The sequence below is a fragment of the Symphalangus syndactylus genome, chromosome 7, assembly GCF_028878055.3.
Source record: "Symphalangus syndactylus isolate Jambi chromosome 7, NHGRI_mSymSyn1-v2.1_pri, whole genome shotgun sequence".
NCBI classification, from domain to species: Eukaryota; Metazoa; Chordata; class Mammalia; order Primates; family Hylobatidae; genus Symphalangus; species Symphalangus syndactylus.
In genome coordinates this window covers 121,249,713-121,255,712 of record NC_072429.2, presented here as the reverse complement: position 1 = coordinate 121,255,712, position 6,000 = coordinate 121,249,713, and positions in this window count along the sequence as shown.

Here is a 6,000-nt window from a genome sequence, read left to right as displayed (position 1 = left end):
GGTGCTTGCTCTGATTTAGAAGTAGTCTAAATCAGAATTTTCCAAAGTAAGGAAAATTCTGTGAGGTTCTTTCTCCAATATTCTCTGCTTAAAACAAACAAGTTTCATGAGCAAATAATTAGGGGAACTATTACAAACTGCACTTCTATCTTGGATATTTGTAGTAGGCTTTAGATATCAAAAGCTATAGAAAAAAACCTGCTTAACTTTGTTAACTCTTATTTCCCAAACATATTTGACTGTAGATTTTATTTTTATAAACAGCATATATTGCTCTCGTTTGGAATTATTAATAGCATTTTCTGTGCCACAGTTTAGGAAATGTTATTCTAAATTTTCTATTTACAAAACAGCTAGGGAATGAATATTGTCACTTATTGAGTTAATTCACTTATTAATTAAACTAAGTAATTCAGGGTTCTCTTTAGCTCTCGCCCTCTAGTTTCTAGCTAATAAAGTATGCATACAAAGGACTTGCAGCAATAGTGGTCAAAGTGTTATTTTAATTAATGGCTAGGCAGTGCCAAAATACTTCAAATTTATGACTGCGTTAAGCTCTGTTGAAGAATGTGGATGATAGTATAGGATATCCTATTCTTTTTCCTTACTGAATTGCAGAAAATCAGGCCCATGAGTGTCACAGATATAGACACCATAGTCCTGTGATTTTACTACCTGGATTCTAGAAGTATTATCACCTCTGGACTTCCTAAAGATCTAAGGAGTCATGCAGAACCAAAGACAGGGGTTGGGAGTTGCTTTGCACTTGAGTTAGAGAAACTTTGCTCACCAGTGTCAAGGTGGTTAGACTCTCAGAAATCACATTGATTGCTCCTGTTACACTGAAGAGATGGAAAAATAGAGAAACCAAAAAGTTTATCTGAGTATACTTTCATTTGTAAAAAATAGGAGCATAAGAAAATAAAGGTTTCCTTCTTTCAATACTTTCCAACAATTTGTATTTTTAGCCATTTGGGCTGAGTAGCTGTCCACTTGGGGAAAGGGTCTGCACTGAGTCATTGCAATTGCAGTCTTATTTTTATTAGGGTTGTTTACCTCATATATACCTTTGGTCTTCTATGGCCATTGGAAAGTTTAGCTTTTGCCCCCAAGAAGGTACTAAAATGCATTATACAGAATATTAATTAGATTTGGCCTCTTTACATAATCCCCTATTTCTTGGAGGCTTTGTTCATTTGTTACTGTTTTTTTTTAAATTTTTGTCAGATTGAGTTATTTTGGAGAGTCAGTCTTTAAATTCTGAGATCCTTTCCTTAGCTTGGTTGATTCTGCAGTTGACACTTGTGATTGTATTTTGAAATTCTTGAAGTAAGTTTTTCAGCTCTGTTTGATCAGTTTGGTTCTTTCTTAAAATGGCCTCTTTGCCTTTCATCTCCTGTATCATTTTATTGTATTTCTTAGAATCCTTAGACTGGGTTTCAACTGTCTCCTGAATCTCAGTTATCTTCCTTCCTTTCACATTCTGAATTCTATTTCTTTTATTTCAACCATTTCAGGCTGATTAAGAACCATTGCTGGGGACCTAGTGTGGTTGTTTGCAGGTAAGATGGTACTTTGGAGTTACCATAACCTCTGAATATTGAACCATGAAGAAATTGAATCCCTGAACAGACCAATAACAAGCCCCAAAATTGAATCAGTAATAAAAAGCCTACCAAAAAGAAAAAGCCCGGGACCTGATGAATTCAGCTAAATTCTGCCAGACGTATAGAGAAGAGCTGATACCATTCCTACCGAAACTATTCCAAAAAAAAAAAAAAAAAAAACAATGGGGAGGAAAGACTCCCTCCTAACTCATTCTATGAGACTGGTATCATCCTGATACCAAAAACTTGGCAGAAACACAACAAAAAATATATCTTCAAGCCAATATCCTCGATGAACATAGACACAAAAATTCTCAACAAAATACTAGCAAACTGAATCCAGCAGCATTATCAAAATGCTAATCCATCATGATAAAGTAGGCTTTATCTCCAGGATGCAAGATTGATTCGACATATGCAAATCAACAAATGTGATTCATCACATAAACAGTACTAAAAACAAAAACCACATGATCATCTTAATAGATGCAGAAAAGGCTTTCGATAAAATTCAACATTCCTTCGTATTAAAAACGCTGAACAAACTAGGCAATGAAGAATCATACTTTAAAATAATAAGAGCCGTCTATGACAAACCCACAACCAACATCGCACTGAATGGGAAAAAGCTGGAAGTATTCCTCTTGAAAACCAGAGCAAGACAAGGATGCTGTCTCTTACTACTTCTATTCAACAACTACTGGAAGTTCTAGACAGATCATTCAAGCAAAATAAAGAAAGAAAAGCCATCAAAATAGGAAGAGGGAAGTCAAACTATCTGTTTGCGGATTACATGATCCTATATATAGAAAACCCCCATAGTATTGGCCCAAAAGCTCCTTGTTCTGATAAATAACTCCAGCAAAGTCTCATGATACAAAATCAAGGTACAAAAATCAGTAGAATTCCTATACACCAATGACATCCAAGCTTAGAGCCAAGTCAAGAATACAATCTCATTCACAACTGCCACATAAAGAATAAAATACCTAAGAATACATCTAACTAGAGAGGTGAAAGAGCACTACAACAACAATTACAAAACACTGCTGAAAGAAATCAGAGATGACACAAACATGGAAAAACATTTCATGCTCATGGATGGGAAGAATCAATATTGTTAAAATGGCCGTACTGCCCAAAGCAATTTACTGATTCAATGCTATTGCTACCAAACTACCAATGACATTCTTCACAGAATTAGAAAAAAATACTTAAAAATTTATACAGAACCAAATAAAAGCTCACATAGCCAAGGCAACCCTAAGCAAAAACAACAAAGCTGGAGGCATCACATTACTCAACTTCACACAATGCTACAGGGCTTCAGTAACCCAAACAGCAAGGTACTGGTACAAAAACAGATACACAGACCAATGGAACAGAATAGAAATCTCAGATTGCACATCTACAATCATATAATCTTCAACTAAGTTGACAAAAACAAGCATTGGGTAAAGGACTCCACATTCAATAAATAGTGCTGGGATAACTGGCTAGCCATATGCAGACGATTGAAACTGGACCCCTTCCTTATACTATATACAAAAATAAACCCAAGATGAATGAAAGACTTACATGTAAAACCTAAAACTATAGAAACCCTGGAAGATAACCTAGGAAATACCATTCTGGACATAGGACTTGGCAAAGATTTTATGACAAAGATGTGAAAAGCAATTGCAACAAAAACAAAAATTGACAAATGGGAACTAATTAAACTGAAAAGTTTCTGCAGAGCAAAAGAAACTAGATATTTTCTCCCATTCTGTAGCTTTTCTGTTTACTCAACAGAGTAAATACAGAGTAAACAGACAAGCTAAAGAATGGGAGAAAATATTTGCAAACCATGCATCTGACAAAGGTTTAATATCCAGGATCTATAAGAAACTTAAAGAAACCAACAAGCAAGAAACAAACAACCCCATTCGAAAGTGGGTAAAGGACATGAACAGGCACTTTTCAAATGAAGACATACATGCAGATAACAAGTATATGTAAAAATGCTCAACATGACTAATTATTAGAGAAATGCAAATCAAAACCACAGTAACATATCATCTCACACCAGTCAGAATGGCTATTATTAAAAAGTCAAAAAATAACAGATGCTGGAGAGGTTGCAGAGAAAAGTGAATGCTTATACACTGCTGGTGGGAATGTAAAAATTAGTTCAGCCACTGTGGAAAAGAGTTTGGTGATTTCTCAGAGAACTCAAAGCAGAATTACCATTCGACCTAGCAGTCCTATTATTGGGTATGTACCTAAAGGCATATAAATTGTTCTACCATAAAGACTCATGCGTGCATAGGTTCATCGCAGCACTATTCACAATGGCAAAGACATGGAATCAACCTAAATGCCCATCAATGGTAGAGTGCATAAAGAAAATGTGGTATGTATGCACCATGGAATGCTACACAGTCATAAAAATGAATGAGATTATATTATTTGCGGCAACATGGATGGAGCTGGAGGCATTATCCTAAGCAAACTAACACAGGAACGGGAAACCAAATACCACATATTCTCACTTATAAGTGGGAGCTAAATGATGAGAACTCATAGACACAAAGGAGAACAACAGTCACTGGGGCCTACTTGAGCGTGGAGAGAGGGAGTAGGGTGAGGATCAAAAAACTACCTATTTGGTACTATGCTTATTACATAGGTGGCAAAATAATCTGAACACTAAACCCTTGTGACTTTCAACTTGGACCTATACAATGAACCTGCATATATACCCCTAAATCTAAAATAAAAGAACAAAAAGAATGTTAATTAAACTAACTTTAGGCTCACCCTGTACCTCATAGAAAAAAAATTCCCTATTTACTCTTCCATTTAACATATACCTAGTCATGTTGTCTGGTGTAGCTTACTGTAAAATACTGTACAAGTATATCATGCATGTGCAAAAGATGGCATAAAAATCCCCCCATATAATTCACTCTTAACAATATAAAAGTGTCATGGTGAACAAGATAAATGATGTTCTAATTATTGTCTTCCCAGAAAGAAATAGAAATGAAATATACTGAAAACATCCAGAAAAGTTAAGATCAAATATTTTTCCTCTTTTATTACATATTCTACTCAGTCTACACTCAGAGGCAATAATGATTCTCAAAACTGGTAGGATTTCAGAATATTTTCTGAGGTATATTTACTAGTAATCAGGCTCACTTGCCCTCAATGATTCTAATATCTTGCCTTCATTCTTTCTGTCTCTTTGATTAGAAGGATAGGAATTTCTTCAGATTATTGTACCCTTCAGCCAAGTAGGAGATAGAAGGTCTGCTACCATGAAGACGGTTTACGTTCAGACAGAATGTGGAGGGTTCATCTTGACTAAACCAAAAGGACCTGCATTGTATCCTTTTCAATTACTTCTGTTCAATAAACTGCTCAATAAGCTCCTTCATCCAATAAACATGCATTGAGTTTCTATCGTGAATTAACTATGTGATAAAGAGCAGAGATTTGCTATCTGCCCCTGTGGTGCTTACAGTAACAGTGGATTTTGCAGAATACACAAACAATGATTATTTGCAGCTGTGGGTGATACACTTTCAGAGAGGCATAGAGAAATTGGGTGTGTCAAAAGAGGAACAAACATAATGATTATGGATAACAGTGGGAAGAACCAGGTATATTGCATCGGAACGTTAAGTAGGCATCTGCCCTTCAATGTCACTATGTGAAGAAAACATAAGCCCATTATGAGTGGTCCTAGGGGACAAAACTAATCACAGTGGGGAGAAGTAACAAGGAGGCAGTTTAACAAAGGGAGAAGCTAAGTTGTGCAGGCACAGAGTGGACTGTCCTACTGATTGTGGAACTTCCAGTCTTCAGAAGTACTGAAACAGTTCCTGCTTAAATTTTTCACAATGCTGTAGAAAAGATGCTGAATAAGTAAGGAGATTGAGCTAAATAACATCAAGGTTCTTCAAGCTCTTAAGATTTAACATCTATAGATGTTAAGGGCCTGAAGAGCACATCTTAACACCTGTTATGATCTGTGTCAGTTCAGATCCTCTGGGAAATAGACACCAACAGAGAGTTAGAAACACCTGTGAAGGATAAAGGGGAGAAGCAGCTGGAGTTGTTGGAGAGAGCCTCTGACTGTGAGGCAGGTCTGACTCCTGTGAGGGGAGAGAAGAAAGGAAGGGAGATTGAGAAGAAAGGAAGGGAGATTGAGTAGAAAGATTCTCATGCTACAAGGTGCCTTTGAGAAAGTCTCAGCCAGGCTGATGGCAAGCTCCAGAGAAAAGATCACCTGCTAGAGGAGTCCCACACTGGGTGGGAATGGCTTGGCTATGGTATCCCTGCTGTACTTGGTCACTGGTTGGGAGCAGCTCAGTGACAGCATGTCCTCAGCATGAACACCACA